Source organism: Phacochoerus africanus, chromosome X (genome assembly GCF_016906955.1).
Source record: "Phacochoerus africanus isolate WHEZ1 chromosome X, ROS_Pafr_v1, whole genome shotgun sequence".
NCBI lineage: Eukaryota > Metazoa > Chordata > Mammalia > Artiodactyla > Suidae > Phacochoerus > Phacochoerus africanus.
Genome location: NC_062560.1, coordinates 7,113,412 through 7,131,960, shown reverse-complemented (window position 1 = coordinate 7,131,960; position 18,549 = coordinate 7,113,412). Strand labels below are relative to the sequence as shown.

At 41.7% G+C, this 18,549-nt stretch overlaps 1 long non-coding RNA gene across 5 annotated transcripts in view; it reads right to left on the bottom strand.

Moving 5' to 3' along the window:
• The window catches only part of LOC125117916 (uncharacterized), a 564,201-nt gene that overhangs the window by 116,632 nt on the left and 429,020 nt on the right, over positions 1 to 18,549 (bottom strand). For all 5 annotated transcript variants that reach the window (XR_007132775.1, XR_007132779.1, XR_007132778.1 and 2 more), the window contains exon 4: positions 7,192 to 7,322. This is a non-coding gene — a long non-coding RNA (uncharacterized LOC125117916). The remainder of the gene's footprint in view (positions 1 to 7,191; positions 7,323 to 18,549) is intronic.

Here is an 18,549-nt window from a genome sequence, read left to right as displayed (position 1 = left end):
CAAAATGGCTGAAAGACCTAAATACAAGACAAGACACCGTCAAACTCCCGGAAGAGAACATAGGCAAAACATTCTCTGACATCATCCTTATAAATGTTTTCTCAGGTCAGTCTCCCAAGGCAGCAGAAATAAGAGCAAAAATAAACCCATGAGACCTAATCAAACTGACAAGCTTTTGCACAGCCAAGAAAGCCAAAAAGGAAACAAAAAGACAACTTGCAGAATGGGAGAAAATAGTTTTAAATGATGCAACTGACAAGGACTTCTTGTACAACTCAACAGCAAATAAGCCAACAACCCAATGGAAAAATGGGCAAAAGACCTGAATGGACATTTTTTCGTCGAAGGTGGACAGATGGCCAACAAGCACATGGAACAATGCTCCACATCCCTGATGATTAGAGAAAGACAAATCAAAACTACCATGAGATACTACCTCACACCAGTCCGAATGGCCATCATTCATAAGTCCACAAATAACAAATGCTAGAGGGGGTGTGGAGAAAAGGGAACCCTCCTGCACTGCTGGTGGGAATGTAAGCTGGTACAATCACTATGAAATACAGTATGGAGGTACCTTAGAAATCTATACATAGAACTACCCTATGACCCAGCCACCCCATTCTTGGGCATATATCCAGACAAAACTTTCCTTAAAAAAGACACATGCATCCACATGTTCATTGCGGCTCTATTCACAATAGCCAAGACATGGAATCGACACAAATGTCCATCGACAGATGATTGGATTAGGAAGATGTGGTATATATACACAATGGAATACTACTCTGCCATAAAGACTAACAAAACAATGCCATTTGCAGCAACATGGATGGAATTAGAGACTCTCATACTGAGTGAAGTAAGTTGGAAAGAGAAAGACAACTATCATATGATATCACTTATATCTGCTGTCTAATATACAGCACAAAGGAACCTTTCCACAGAAAAGAAACCCATGGACTTGGAGAATAGACTTGTGGTTGCCGAGGGGGAAGGGGAGTGAGTGGGGTGGATTGGGAGCTTGGGGTTAATACATGCAAACTATTGCTTTTGGAATGGATTAGCAATGAGATCCTGCTGTATAGCACTGAGAACTATGTCTAGTCACTTATGATGGAGCATGATAATGGGAGAAAAAAGAATGTATACATTTATGTATAATTGGGTCACCATGTGGTACAGTAGAAAAAAATTGTTGAGGAAATAACAATTAAAAAAGAATAGTAACTTAAAATCATATAGAGTGACATGTGGGTAACATTTATAAATCAAAAAATCATTGCCAGATCATGCTGTGTTGTTTTCCCAGTGATGCAGTGATAATGGCCTATCTTTATGATATTTTTGCAGACAAAAGAAGTTGAGCTGGAGTGTTACATAAGAGGTTTCTACAATTTTGTGTTTTTCATAAAAACACTAAAACCTCTGTCCTGTGTTTCTATTAATGCACAACAGGTTCACTTAACAAGAATTAATTCCATGGGCAGAAGACCTAAAGAGACATTTTACCAAAGAAGGCAAACAAGTGGCCAACAGGTACCTGAAAAGATGCTTGATACTGCTAATCATTACAGAAATGCAAATCAAAACTACAGTGAGGTACCACCTCACACTGGCTAGAAGGATTGTTATCAAAATGTCTACAATAATAAATGCTGAAGAGGGTGTGGTGGGAATGTAAATTGGTGCAGCCATTATGGAAAACAATACAGAGGTACCTCAAAAAACTAAAAATAGAACTACCATAGGATCCAGCAATCCCACTCCTGGGCATATATCCAGGAAAGACAAAAACCCTAATTCAAAAAGATACACAAACTCTAGGTCCATAGCAGCACTATGTACAAACAGCCCAGACATAGAGAGATCCCAGATGCCCATCAACAAATGATTGGTTTAAGAAGATGTGGTATATATTTGCCATGCAACATTACTCAGCCATAAGAAGAATGAAATATTGCCATTTGCAGAAATGTGGATGGATGTAGAGAAAATTATATTTAGTTAAGTAAGTCAGACAGAGAAAGACAAAAATTACATACCATGTATACAAGGAATCCAAGAAATAATATAAATGAAATATAAATACAAATTAGAAATAGAGTCTGGCTAAGGGTTTCAACCCCATCCAAAAACGGGCAGAAGATCTAAACAGACAGCTCTCCAAAGAAGACATACAGATGGCCAAAAAGCACATGAAAAGATGTTCGACCTCACTAGCTGTAAGTGAAATGCAAATTAAAACCACTCTGAGGTACCCCCTTACATGGCCAGAATGGCCATCATCAAAAAGTCTACAAACAATAAGTGCTGGAGAGGGTGTGGAGAAAAAGGAACCTCATTACACTGTTAGTGAGATTGTAAATTGGTGCAACCACTGTGGAAAACAGTATGGAGATGCCTCAGAAAACTAAAAATAGAACTCCCATTGGATCCAGCAACCCACTCCTGGGCATCTAGCCAGAGAAAACCATGACTCGAAAGGACACATGTACGCCGATGTTCACTGCAGCACTATGTCCAATAGCCAAGACATGGAAACAACCTAAATGTCCATTGACAAGAGGAGTGGATCAAGAAGATATGCTACATATACACAATGGAATATTACTCAGCCATTAAAAGGAAAGAAATAATGGTGTTTTTAGCAACATGTATGGACCTAGAAATTACCATGCTAAGTGAAGTCCACCAGACAAGGAGACACCAACAACCAAATGCTATCACTTACATGTGGAATCTGAAAAAAATGACACAAGGAACTTCTTTGCAGAACAGATGCTGACTCACAGACATTAAAAAACTTATGGCTTCCAAATGAAACAGGTTGGGGGGGGTGGGAGGATGCAGAGAGGGTTTGGGATGGAAATGCTGTAAAATTTGGTTGTGATGGATGTTGTATACCTATAAACATAATAAAATTCATTGAGTAATTAAAAAAAAAAAACAAGTTAGAAGTAGATTCACAGACACAGAAAACAAACCCTTGGTTATCAAAGGGGAAAGTGAGGGAAGATACATAAATTAGCAGTATGAGATCAACAGATACACACAACTATACACAAAATAGATAAGCAAGAAGGAAGTACTGAAGAGCACAGGGAACGATATTCAGTATCTTATGATAACCCGTGATGGGAAATAATCTAAAAAACACGTATCCATAAGTAACTGAATCACTTTCACATAGACCTGAAGCTAACACAATATTGCAAATCAATGATACTGCAATAAAATAATAAACACAAATTCAAAAAGAATTTTAAAAATAAAACAAGAATTAGGGAGAATAAAGAAAAAGTTGGCTTTGCTACCTTTATCCCTCTCACCCCTAATTCCTCTGTCTCCCCAAAAATCCACAACATGCCCAGCCTCACACAAATTACGGTTCTACACAAGTTGCATGTATGATTTAATTGCCCACACATTTTTTCTAGTTTTTTGTTTTTGTTTTTTTGTTTTTTTGTTTGTCTTTTTGCCATTTCTTGGGCCACTCCCGCGGCATGTGGAGGTTCCCAGGCTAGGGGTCGAATCAGAGCTGCAGGCACTGGCCTACACCACAGCCACAGCCATGCGGGATCCGAGCTGCGTCTGCAACCTACACCACAGCTCACGGCAACGCCGGATCCTTAACCCACTGAGCAAGGGCAGGGACCGAACTCGCAACCTCATGGTTCCTAATCGGATTCGTTAACCACTGCACCACGACGGGAACTCCCATTTTTTCTAGTTTTTAAATTCATGGTACTATGATTAATTTTCTATACAACATAGTAAACATTTTTAAACATATCATGCAGAACTTTTTCCAAGCAAAGGAAATACATCATTTTCTTAACAGTTCTCAGCAACCTTTCATGCTAATGTATGATTTCTTTAACCAGGACTATTGATAGTCGCTTTAGGAAGTTTACTATCGCATTTCTACAAAACAACACTGAAAAGAATTTCTTATACATTTATCTCGTATGACTGTGGTAAAATTTCTGAAAAATTATAATGGAACTGTTTATCCCAAGAATGCAAATTCCAAAGTGGTACTGAAACACCCCTTCCACTAATGCCTCATCACTGTGCACTCCCACTAACGGTGCACAAAAATACCAGTATAACATCATATATGAAAATAAACCCTAATTGGTTAAAGAACTAAGTGTAAACTAGATACTAGAAATATCCCGGAGGAAAACATAAGATAGAAGCTTCTCTGACATGAACTGAGGCAGAATTTTTTAGATTGATCTCCTAAGGTAGGAAATAAAAGCAAAAATAAACAAATAGGACCCAATTAAACTTAAAAGGTTTTGCATAGCAAAAGATACCACTGATAAAATGAAAAGACAACCTAGTGAATGAGAGAAAATATTTGCAAATGATATGACCAATAAGGGATTAATATCCAACCTATATAAACAGCTCATACAATTCAATAACAAAACGACCTAGTTAAAAAATGGGCGAAATAACTGAACAGACATTTTTCCAAAAGGAAATGCAGATCACCAACAGGCACATATAAAGATGCTCAACATCATTAAGCATCAGGGAAATGCAAATCAAAACCTCAATGAGATACTACCTCATAAATGTCAGAATGACTCTTACGGAGTTCCTGTCATGGCACAGTGGTTAACAAATCCGACTAGGAACCATGAGGTTGTGGGTTCAATCCCTGGCCTTGCTCAGTGGGTTAAGGATCTGGGGTCGCCGTGAGCTGCGGCGTAGGTCACAGACGTGGCTTGGATCCCGAGTAGCTATGGCTCTGGCGTATGCTATAGGCTTGTGCCTACAGCTCCGATTGGACCCCTAGCCTGGGAACCTTCTTATGCCACGGGAGCAGCCCCAGAAAAGGCAAAAAAGACAAAAAAAAAAAAAGAATGGCTCCTATGAAAGAAACGCAAATGACGAATGCTGCAGAGGGTATGGAGAAAAGGGAACCCTCCTACAAGGTTGGTGGGAATGTAAATTGGTACAACCACTATGGAGATACCTTAGCAAATTATACATAGAACTATCATATGACCTAGTAATCCCACTCTTGGGTACCCAACAAAAAAAAAACAACATTAATTCAAAAAGACACATGCACCCCAATGTTCTTTGCAACATTATTTACAATAGCCAAGACATGCAATCAAGCTAAACGGATGAATGGATAAGGAAGATGTGGTACATATACACAATGGAATACTACTCAGGAATAAAAAAGAATGAAATTTTAGCAAAAAAAAAAAAAGTAGGGGGTTCCCTTCATGGCTCAGCGGTTAGAGAACCTGTCTAGTATCCATGAGGATGTGGGTTCGATCCCTGGCATCGCTCAGTGGGTTAAGGATCTGGTGTTGCTGTGAGCTGTGGTGTAGGTCACAGATGTGGTTCAGATCCAGTGTTGCTGTGGCATGGGCCAATGGCTGTAGCTGCACTTTAACTCCTAGCTTGGGAGCTTCCATATTCTGCAGGTATGGCCTGAAAAACCAAAAATAAGAAAGAAAAGAAAAGAAGGAAGGAAGAAAGAAAGAAGAAAGGAAGGAAGAAAGAAAGGAAAGAAGGAAAGAAGGAAGGAAGGAAGAAAGGACAGAAGGAGGGAAGGAAGGAAGGAAGAAAGAGAGAGAGAGAGAGAAAGAAAGAGAGAAAGAGAGAAAGAAAGGAAAGAAAGAAAGAAAATTTACCACTGCAGCAAGATAGACTTGGAAGGCATTATGCTAAGTGAAATAAGACAAAGATAAATACGGCATGAAATCACTTATATGTGGAGTCTAAAAGGTACAACAAATGAGGTAACACAAAAGAGGCACACTCACAGTATAATTGATTTAATTTGCTGTATACTTGAAACCAAGAAAACTTTGTAAGTCAACCATACTCCAATATATTTTTTATTTTTATTTTTAAAATTATTATTATTATTATTATTTTGTCTGTTCTAGGGCCACACCCATGGCATATGGAGGTTCCCAGGCTAGGGGTCTAATCGGAGCTGTAGCCCTCAGCCTACACCACAGCCACAGCCAGGCCAGATCCAAGCCACTTCTGCAATCTACACCACAGCTCAGGGCAACGCCGGATCCTTAACCCACTGAGCAAGGGCAGGGATCGAACCCGCAACCTCATGGTTCCTAGTCAGATTTGTTAACCACTGAGCCACGACAAGAACTCCCAATTAATTTTTTTTAAAAAGCAGCAGACTCACAGAGAGAACTAGTGGTTAAGTGTTGGGGAGGGGCAAGGGAGGGGTTGGGATGGGAGGTACAAACGATTGCGTATAAGACAAGATCAAGGATGCTTTGTACAACACGGGACTATACACAGTATTTTGTAATAATAAAGTGGAAAGTAACCTTTGAAAATTGTATAAAACATTTCTTAAAATACTAGTTCCCTCTGTATTCTCAAATTACATATTACATTATATGGCTTCATGTGCAGCATATGGAAGTTCCTAGGCTAGGGGCTGAATCGGAGCTACAGCTGCATGCCTATACCAGAGCCATAGAAACTCAGGATCTGAGCCGCATCTGTGCCTAACCACAGCTCATGGTGATGCTGGATCCTTAACACAGTGAGTGAGGCCAGGAATTGAACCCACATCTTCATAGATACTAGCCAGGCTCATTACCACTGTGCCACATCGCAAACTCCCAAGAGGAGAATATTTTTGAAGGAGGGACTGATTCCACCTTAAAAAAAAAAAGCCAAAAAATAAAATAGAATAAAAATAAATTTAAAAATACACACACATATATATATTCTCCTCCACTACCGACCACAAACCAGATTAAACATGCTATTCAGTTACAAACCACAAAAACCTACATCCGCACGCTACCTACTGTGTGCCAACCATTTCTCAACATAGCATGGCAACCTGCATGCAACACCTTGGAGCCAGAGAAATGGGCTAGAATGGACCAGAGCCAAGTGGGCAGGCTGACCTTTGCTCAGGTCACTTACTGAGGTCTCTTTCCAGCTGTCCCAGAGAGGAGCGCTCTCCGCCTTGCTGCAAACATGTGAATTCTTTCGGTAGCGAGGAATGGAAAGTCCATCAGTCTAGCTCACAAACACGCACACTCACACAGAGGTATTTAAATGCAGTAAAAAATTTCATGGGCGTCCCAGACACCCTGAAACCTCAGCACATAGGAACCAGCGGCCCCTGATCAAATACACACCATCTGTCTCCATCACTCTCACCTCAGTGCTTGCAGCGACCTGCTCTCTTTCTTCCAGACTGGAAACTTTCAGAGTCAACGGGGGCCTCCAGGAAGCGCCTTCTCAGTCTCACCGTGGTCCAACCTTCAAGCCAGAGACCAAGTCTCAGAGATCTGTTTTTCAACAGGACAGAAAAATGATGACAAGTCTCAAAGATGTACCCTAGACCATGCCATTCTGTTTTCATAGCAAGAAGACGAATATAGATAGCATTTATTTTTGGGGGCAAAAGACCCAATTTCTTTATCCTATAAGGCACTTATTTGAGACTTCATGGGTAGAAATCATTCATCTTCTTGCTTTGCACAGGGAAGAAGGACTTGTTTGAGGGAGGAGGGGGCATGACATTTTACTCTCCTGGTACCTTGTATATTCACACATGGGGAGAAATATCACCGCAAGACACCCCAGTGGAGAGTGACTGTCCACAGAGGAGGCCTTGCCTTTATTTCACCTAGAGAGCGTGTCTGTTCCCTTTCTGGACTCAAGGGAAGACACTTATTCAAAGTATTAGTCACCTATTTCGCTTACACCAATTTTGCCTCCCCAATGACACTTCTAGAATAATCTTCTAGAATAGATTATTTTCTGATGATTTAGCTACTGCGGCTTGAACTGTGTCTATGCCTTGTTCTCCAAGTAACAGATTTGTAGATAAAGGAAGTTTTTATCATCATTAGTTTTTGCCTTTTTAGGGCCACACCTGCAGCATATGGAAGCTCCCAGGCTAGGGGTCGAATCAGAGCTGTAGCTGCAGGCCTACACCACAGCCACAGCCACAGCCATGTAGGATCCAAGCTGCGTCTGCGACCCACACTGCATCTCACAATGACGCCGGATCCCTGACCTAAGCAAGGCCAGGGATCTAACCCACATCCTCGTGGATACGAGTGGGATTCTCAACCTGCTAAGCCACAACAGGAATGCCAAGTTTTTAAAACTTTAAACACACTCTCAAGAGTGCGTCCTCATTCACCTCCCAGAGAGAGCCACAGAACACACTGGAGGTGTCTGTTTGCAAACACTGTTCCTTATTACACATTCACCTAACAATATATGTTCACATCTTTTTACAGAAGCTTTCACGTCCCACACATTCCCTTTAAGTGCTGGATGTGATTCCACTGGATGGATGTAACATACATTATGGAAAAATTTCCCATGGTGAGCCATTAGGTTGGCACTTTTTGGTATACAAAAGTAAAAACTTGGATTTGTGTCTCTGTATAATTAAATCTATTCATGTTTTCTAGATCTTTGTGCATACTTTCAAATAGGTGCATATATTAGCGTGTCTGAAGTAAATCACACAATCAAGAATTACATACACTTTAAAAATGAACATACGTTGAATATATACGATATAAATTTGAGTATATTCATACATTTATATACTGCCAAATTGTATAAAGGTTTCCATTTTTCAGCTATTTTTTAAAAAACGTTGTATCCCTATGTTGTTAAACCTTTGCCAAAAAAATAGGAAAAAGAAGTAAAATCTTCCAAAATTATATATTTTGGCAGGAGGGACAGGAGTGAGGTTTGATTTTTTTTTATATGTATATTTGCTTTTTTTCTCTTATCCTGGAAATTGCCTGTTCATGTCTTTATTCATTTTTGTTTTATTGATTATGAAGGCTATGTTAAAGGGTGCCTAACAGATATCAATTTTTTTGCTGATTGATGTATGGCCATTTGTTTCCAGGAAATTGTGTCATTTGAATTTTTACATAGTGCATTTTGCACAGAGTATAAATAATGTACCAGAGCTTTCCTTCACATGTTCATTTATAATTGCCATACCTGAGAATACCTTCCTCACTACAACATTACAGAATTCACCCGTGGGTGTGCTTATTGGCTTTTGTGTGGGCTTTTTTGGGGGGACTGTTATAGGTTGGTTTACCACATGTAATTATAAAACATCTATCGAGAATGCATTTTATTGTGTAGAGTGGGGTAGGCATCCGTTTTTTTCTCTTTCTTGCTTTTTCTTTCTTTCTTTTTGCCTTTTTGCTTTTTTTTGGGGGGGGGCTGCACCCACTATGGAAGTCCCCAGGCTAGTGGTCAAATCGAAGCTACAGCTGCCAGCCTGCACCACAGCCACAGCAGAGCGGGATCTGAGATGTGTCTGCAACCTACACCACAGCTCATGGCAAGGCCGGATCCTTAACCCACTGGGCGAGGCCAGGGATCAAACCCGCATCCTCATGGGTACTAGTCAGATTCGTTTCTACTGCGCCAGGACGGAAACTCCAGGCATCCGGTTTTCATTAGAATAATCCATCTTTTCATGAGAGATTGGGAACAAAAGCTTTATGAGCTGCTACTTCTAACTATCTTACCGGTCACCATACCCTTGTTTTTTTCCTATTTGTCTATTCTAGTATGTGGTTATTACTGTCGTTTTAATTTTATAGTTCTATCTCTTCCAATGCTGCATCATTTCTCTCTTCAGTATTTTTCTGGCTGTTCTTTCACTCCAGATGACTTTTATTTATTTATTTATTTTGTATTGACGTATAGTTGATTTACAATGTTGTGCCAATTTCTGCTGTACAGAAAAGTGACTCAGGCATACATATACATATTCTTTTTCTCATATTATCCTCCATCATGTTCTATCCCAAGCAACTTGATATAGTTCCCTGTGCTTTACAGTAGGGTCTCATTGCTTATCCATTCTAAATGTCCCCAATAAAATTTTTTTCCCTACTGTACAGCATGGTGACCCAGTTACACATACATGTATACATTCTATTTTCACACATTATCATGATCCATCATAAGTGACTAGATATAGTTCTCAGTGCTACATAGAAGGGATCTCACTGATAATCTATTTCAAAGGCAACATTTTGCATCCATTAACCCCAAGCTCCCAATTCACCCCACTCACTCCCCTTCCCCCTTGGCAACCACGAGTCTATTCTCCAAGTCCATGAGTTTCTTTTCTGTGGAAAGGTTCCTTTGTGCTGTATATTAGACAGCAGATATAAGTGATATCATATGGTATTTTTCTTTCTCTTTCCAACTTACTTCACTCAGTATGAGAGTCTCTAATTCCATCCATGTTGCTGCAAATGACATTGTTTTGTTAGTCTTTATGGCAGAGTAGTATTCCATTGTGTATATATACCACATCTTCCTAATCCAATCATCTGTCGATGGACATTTGTGTCGATTCCATGTCTTGGCTATTGTGAATAGAGCCGCAATGAACATGTGGATGCATGTGTCTTTTTTAAGGAAAGTTTTGTCTGGATATATGCCCAAGAATGGGGTGGCTGGGTCATAGGGTAGTTCTATGTATAGATTTCTAAGGTACCTCCATACTGTTCTCCATAGTGATTGTACCAGCTTACATTCCCACCAGCAGTGCAGGAGGGTTCCCTTTTCTCCACACCCCCTCTAGCATTTGTTATTTGTGGACTTATGAATGATGGCCGTTTGGGCTGGTGTGAGGTAGTATCTCGTGGTAGTTTTGATTTGCCTTTCTCTAATCATCAGGGATGTGGAGCATTGTTCCATGTGCTTGTTGGCCATCTGTCCACCTTCCACGAAAAAATGTCCATTCAGGTCTTTTGCCCATTTTTCCATTGGGTTGTTGGCTTATTTGCTGTTGAGTTGTACAAGTTGCTTATATATTCTAGAGATGAAGTCCTTGTCCATTGCATCAGTATTTTTTCTGGCTGTTCTTTCATTCTGGATAACTTTTTAAAATCACCAAAGGGAATGAGGTTGGGATTATTTTGAATTTTTTTAGAGATTCATTTAGGGAATACCAATATTTCTACAATACGGTGCCATCTCAGTGACCATGTATGGCTGCAGTTCCTGAACCACTTTAATTTTTTGTAGCTTTATGGCTTTCTTCATATTTTTCGTTCACAGTACTTGCTAAGATTACTCCTGGGAATGTAATGATTTTGTTTGCTATGCTGAAGGCAGTCTGTCTTAGCACGTTTCCTGAGCGTTCTTTGAGTATAGATGTCTTTATATAAGTACCTTTCATAAGTGAATTCTTTTTCTTTCTAACCCTTTCTCAACTTCTCTGTAAGGTTTAGTGACTAGCACTTTCCTGAGATTGTTGAACCATTTTGGTGACAACAAATCCTTCTCTTTATTCTGCCGGTCCTTGGAAAGGCTACTATTGTTTTGCTGTCCAGCCTCTCAGATGAAGAGAACAGTCAGCATTTCTGATGGAACGAAGGAATTTTATTCAAAGGAATGTCCTTTTCAGATGTCTGTGCAGTAGGAAGAGAATCTCATTACTTTAACTTTGTTGTCACGACTGTTTTCATCGGCATGTTTACGAATGTTACCGTGGGCTGATCCTTTGATTTCCAGAATGGAACACTGTCATGATATACTCCTTATTTTAAGTACAGACAGATTTGTTCATGTACTCATTCATCCATTCAATCTGTTATTTGATTGTTCCAAACCAACACATGTACCATAACAAACATAACGTGATATAGCGCAGTTCTAGAGAAGGCAAGGATTAAAGAAAGCAATCCCATTAGGCTCGTGTGTGGCTGCTTTAGGAGAGAACTCAGAGCCCTAGCTCTCTGAAAAACTCACCATCTCAGTGGATGAATGATGACGGGGACCCAATGTTCAGCTAATAGGAGCACTTTGAGTTGGGAAGGGTTTGGCCTCGTCAATGAACAAAACCAATGCCAGCCTGAGGGTGGCTTAAGGACCATACTGAATTTATCATAAAATGCATGACTCTTTGGAAGCCTCCTTCTATTCTAAGACCAGCACCTCAATTCAGATCACACTGTTTTATATCCTTTTTTAAAAAATAAGTATTTACCAAGGGGGAGGGGGAAGGAGTAGATGGACTGGGAATTTGGGGTTAAGAGATGCAAACTATTGCCTTTGGAGGGGATAAGCAAAGGGATCCTGCTGTACAGCACTGGGAACCATGTCTGGTCACTTGTGATGGAGCATGATAACGGGAGAAAAAAGAATGTATACATGTATGTGAGATTGGGTCACCTTCCTGTGCAGTAGAAAACTGACAGAACACTGTAAGCCAGCTGTAACGGCAAAAATAAAAATCATTATAAAAGAAAAAAAAGCATTTAGGCTTCCCATCTCACAACACCTGGACCTGCATCTGCTCATGATAGAGAGAGAGGAACAAAAGATAAAAGTCTGATCGGCTTTTGGCCAGGTTATGGGAAGGAGTCTGGAGATAAAGGAAGATTCATAAACAAGAGAGTAGCTTGACCTAATACATATACTATACGTAAAATATATTTTCTATGTATATATATTAAACTTTATGTTTTGAGAGTAATTTGAGACTCACGGCAAAACTGAGAGTAAGGTGGAGAGAGTTCCCGTGTACCTCCTGCCCCCCTCATACACATCTTCCCCACCAAAGCTATCGACACCCCCACCAGCCGATCCACACTTGTTACAACAGACACACCTGCACTGACACTTCACCATCACCCCAAGTCCACAGTTTACAGTAGGGGTCACCTTTAGCACTGTACACTCTGTGTATCTGCACAAAGGTATAATGACCTTCTCCAACACTAGAGCATCATCCAGAGTCATTTCATGGCCCTAGGATGCCTCAGGGCTCCATCTATTCATGCCTCCCCACTCCCCAATTTATATTTTCAAAACGGCATGCTGGCTCTTGGTCAGGCAATTTAGCATACAAAGCGAACACTGGAAAAAAGCAAACAAGTTTCTATGAGCCAAGATTTTGTTTGGCTCCGTTGCATTAACATGGTCAAAATGAGGCTTATCTCACTTGGTCAGATTTGGCACTTAGAATATCTTTCAAAAGACCTTTTCCTCAACACTAAGTCTACATCTGCATAAAATCTTGGGCATTACAGCATCCAAGAGGCTATCTTCAATCTTCTTTCTCTTGTGGAGCTGTCAGTAGACCAAAAGGACCTAGACAACAGTTACGGCTCAAGGAACCTCTTGGGAGGCAGAAGAATCAAATCGCAGGCAGGCCGTGGTCACCAAAGACAGAAGACATCAGGCTGGGTTTTTGACGGCCACGAGGTAGTTATTTTAGGGACTCACAGTGCCCTTCCTTTTCTCAGTGTGGCCATTCCGTGTGTTCCCGTGACATCTACGTAAGCTTCCTGCAGGACTGCAACGTGATGACACACACGGAGCCAACCCCTGTTACCATGGCACCTGTGTTCTATAACTCACCACAAACACTGAATTAGTAGAATCAGAACTATGGTTCCTAGAGGACCTGCAGGGTTAGGTGCCTGCACGCCTCCGGTCACCATACTTTCATTCATGGGTAGACACACAGCCTAGTTTCTGTGTGTTTCTGTTTAAAAACACCACTGAAAAAATGCTGCTGATCCACTAACCCATCAGCATGAAGCCATCCCCGATTGAAGCTCCTCCAACACTTGAGTTCTTCCTAAGACACGCACCACTCGTCTTACACCCAGGAAAGGACCTCAGCACTTCAGCACCACACCCAAGGCCATTTCAAGCAGTGAAATCCTGACCCCAAAGCACAAATATGTGAACAACTTTTTAGACCACGTAAGGACACCTGCTTAGAGTAGGAGCACAGAGAAGGAAGGCAGAACACTGACTGCACCGAGGAACACGGTGCCACTGGACTGAAAGTTTCCACCACAGTGCATGACCACGGATGCCTGCAAACACGCACGGTGTAGACACACTGCACATACTGGGTGGAGGGCTTCAAATACGTACAACCAAATGAGCCAATCTGCAGAGAATGAGGATGGACCATGTATCATTTCTGCGGTACACTGTGAGCTTTGTAAGAGCATGACACAGACATGACTTATCCTTGTTCCAGGGAAAACAGCATCATATCCAACCCTGGCTAATCCACAGACTACTATTTTCAACTTTAAAAAATGATAGCTGCAGAGTTCCCATTGTGGCTCAGCAGAAAGGAATCTGATTAGCATCCATGAGGATGCAGGTTCAATCCCTGGCCTCCCTCAGTGGGTAAAGGGTCCGGCATTGTCATGAGCTGTGGTGTAGGTCACAGATGCAGCTTGGATCTGGCATTGCTGTGGCCGTGGTGTACGCCGGCGACTGTAGCTCCAATTTGACCCCTAGCCTGGGAACCTCCATATGCCCCCGGTGCAGCCCTAAAAAAACCCAAAAGAATGATAGCTTTTTTTTTTTTTTTCCAACCTGAAAGCCCAGTCAAACAGAAAAACTTGGTAAGACTGAGTTTTCTCTGTTTGACTTTTGTCCTTCTCTTTGCCCTTTTCGGAGGGTAAGATGAATCGTACAAGATGGTGTCACAAGGAGGCTCCAGAAATCATTCTTTCCAGACTCTAGGATCTTAGCTCAGTGTGTTTCTTCTCACCCAAAGCTGACTCGCCCCTCAGGTGCTCTGCCAGCAAAAGATGATGATATTTCCTCTCCCGGAAAAAATGAGAGATCAAACACCAAATTCGATTCCTAGCTCTCTGTCACTCCTGAGCTGTCTGCTGTGTGAAAAAGTCTAATATGCAACAGCTGGTACCCAACTGTGAAGTTGTCTGGTCTGTATTTCAAATGCCCCTTTTCCCACCAGGAATTATTTGGGAAAACAGCCTGCTGGAAGTAATTAATCTCTGCTCTCCGTGGAGTTCTATTAGGGAGATATGAACCCCAACAAATCAGTTAAGACACATCATTTAAAGGGAACGGCTCAAAAATCTGCCACGGACACAACCATCTATGTAGGAGGTCTCTTGGAGCACTTTCAACACATTTTTGTCTTGTAAGTCACCCCTGTGTGAAGTTTTAGGAGGACTGTGTGTAAACACTTGAGGTTTGGTCATGTAAAATGAAGCAAGCTTAGAGCTTAATCTGTGTCAACACCAACTCAATGAAGTCTTCAGCAGATTCTATCCCTAGTTCTGGCAGAGGATCCGGTGAGACGGCCGAGCGTTTACACTTGTCTGCCAGCTCTGCTTCCCCTTGCCGATGAGGGCTGTGTTAGAAAGTGTTCCCACTGATCCGAGGGCTCCTGTGGACACGGGGCCCCCTTCACGAGCCCAACGTTCTGGAAGGTATGCCGACATAAACGACGGGACATCAGGAGGAATGGCCCTGAACCCTTTCCTCCTCCTGTCTCCTTGAAGCCCACATGAAGAAGCATCTGGAGTTTCCTGGCTTGAAAGTTCTAGGAATCAGGGGGTGCTCGTACTATACCCCCAAGGAGGGTGTTCCGAATGAGGGAAGACCATGCAAGGGGATGGGGGATTAGATGAGCCACAGCAATGCCAGATCCGAGCTGCCTCTGCGACCTACACCAGAGCTCATGGCAACGCTGGATCCTTAACCCAATGAGTGAGACCAGGGATCACACACACGTATTAGTCAGGTTTGTTATAGCTGAGCCATGATGAGAACTCCTGCTTTTTATTTCTACACTAGACCTAAGAATCCTTTCATTGAAGAACCCTAAATCACCCAACATTTAAAGAGATGCCTCAACTGCTAGCTTTGAATAGCACTTGTTTAAATGCTCTATCTTGTAAATAATAGAGTAACTGCAACTTTTTAAATTTCTTGTTTTGTTTTGTATTCCATAAATCTCAAAGGTTGGACCACTGCTAATTTTGCCAAAATAGTATGTTGTGCTAATAAATCCCTAGATGAATCTTTTTCCTTGTCAGGAAGGGGAAAAAAAGCTATCCCATATACTTAAGTGTTCTAAAATGTATTTCAAAAGGTCAAATTCATTCTGAGCTGTGATTTCTTTCCTTCAGTGACACAAATTTTCCTTTGCTATTTTAACAGGACAGTGTTAAGTACTATAAAATGGTAGAGTTTTTTTTTTTTTTTAAAGGATTTGGAAAATTGACTTTGATGAAAAAAAATCAGCTTCATCCAGGGATAAACAACATATTTACCTAGATTAAATCTACACAGAAGAAAAGCACATGGAAATTCCAAAGCTGAAGTCACAGACATAGAAATCTCATGAACCATGTTAAACGTCTTCCCCCAAATTCAGTAGCCTGGAAGAGAAAACATGATGTGATGGGAAGAAACAGAGACGGAAATGGAGCTGGAGATCTTGGTCTCAAGGTTAATGTCAGGTTCCGCCACCTCAGAGCTGCACTGTCCACATCGCTGTGAGTAGGAATGGGCTTAGACGACTCTGTCTTGACTTAGCCATCTTCATTTAACTCCTCTGACTTCGATTCAAGTATCGCATAGAAAACAGCTCACAAACCCCCAAGTCTATGTCACATGGGGGACCCCTTCATGGCAGTCCGCAGATACAAAGCTCAGGCTTTAAAAAATCATCTGTGTTAGCATTTGTGTTTACCCAGGCAATCTCCATCCCAGGAGGGAGGAAATACCAAGTCTGTTTGGAACTTCGTTTTCTTCATTATTTTTTCCCCAGTGTTTAACCAAGCCTTGGCACATGACAGACACTTAACGAGTCCTCGCTGTAAAGCGGATAAGTGAATTAACGAACACTGTCTAAACCAGCCGTGCCGTGTCTTTCCCACGTAGAGGAAATAATTGAAGCCATGTTTTGCAGACAACCAGCCACATGTTTTTTTTTGTTTGTTTGTTTTTTTCCCCTGTCTTTTTAGGGCCACACCCGAAGCATTTGGAGGTTTCCAGGCTAGGGGTCTAATCGGAGCTGTGCTGCCAGCCTACACCACAGCCACAGCAATGCAGGATCTGAGCCACGCCGGAAATCTACACCACAGCTCACGGCAACGCTGGATCCTTAACCTACTGAGCAAGACCAGGGGTCGCACCTGCATCCTTGTGGGTGCTAGTCAGATTCATTTCTGCTGAGCCATGATGGAAACTCCCAGCCACATCTTTTTTTTAATCCCTTTTTGAATAGATACTATGTATCTGTTATTCTGAGACACCAGTAACCCTCCATGTTTAGCTTCCTAAGTCTGGGCATTCACATCCTTTTTTATAATGCACATCTTCTAATTTGAAATACCAAAGGAGCAAGGCTATTGTGACTGAGTTGATTTTCCTCCCACCTTTGAAATGCGCCTGGACCGAACCTGGTAATGAACATATTCACACGAGCTCTCACTTTCCTAATATTTGTGTTGTAGGAACTGCCGGTGCTGTTGACCTCACTGGCTGTCAATGCTTGTCAGAACGATGATGCGCCAGGGATAGGAACATGTTTTCAAGGCACCATATAGGGTCATTGACTCAAGGTGTCTCCACCTGCCCCTCTCCTCATATATTGAAATCCTCACCCCCATGTGATGGTATTAGGAGGTGGGGTCCTTCGGGAGGTGATGAGGTCACGAAGGGGGTGCCCTCATGAATGGGATTAGTGCCCTCATAAGAGGGACCCCAGAGAGTCTGCTCATACCTTCCACCCTGTAGGACACAGCAGGAAGACAGCCATCTATGAACCAGGATGCAGGCCTTCACCAGACACCAAATCTGAGGCTGCCTCCCTGGACTTCCAGCTCCCAGGACCGTGAGGAAGAAACACCTGCTGTTGATAAGCCTCCCAGACTATGGTGTCCGGTTATAACAGCCTGAACAGGCTACGGTGATAACACAGTGATTATCACTCAGAGTAGCCCCTGCATATGTTCTTCAGACTGATGCAAAATACAATGAATAACCTCCTGAAAGGTAGAACATTAAGGGCTTCGGCACAAAATGAAAACAGTGATACACATGATTTATTCCTAGCTTGGTCATTCAACTGTCTTCTATCTAAAACAGGTTTTCTCACGGACAGCACTGTCCTTTCAAGAGGACGTGACGATTATATTTTTAAAAATTGCTGGGCAATTATTTACAGCTAGCTTCTGGAAGAATAATTTCAAATATCAAAATGGTAACTTAGCTTCAGTCTTTAAAAGACCTGGGAGAGTCAGCTCTCAGTGGCCATTTCACCCTTTCTGGTGAATGAACTGGTTCAAGCCTCTGAGGCTCTCATTTGCTGTTCTTGGATATTTGTATTGGGAGGTTGGCATTCTAACCATCACTGTCAGAAAGCTTCTTTCTCTAGCTTTATACAACATCCTGATGGTAGTTTGGAATCCTGAGAAGCTGCCTCCCATTAATCTCTCTTCTCCTTCGTCCACATGAACTCATATTGGAAGTGAGGGGATAGGATGGGTTAACCCACACTTGATAAAACATTTCATCATTTGGGTTCAGTGCAAGCAATGTGGTCTAGAATCTGAGAACAGAGCCTGTGGCAAGGAATCCAGGATGACAGAAGACTGGATGTTGGTTAATACATGGATGCTATAGACATCGGGCTTACTGATCTTTGAGTAAAATGTTGGAGATAGAAAAGGGCGGGATGGACTGGGAGTCTGGGGTTAACAGATG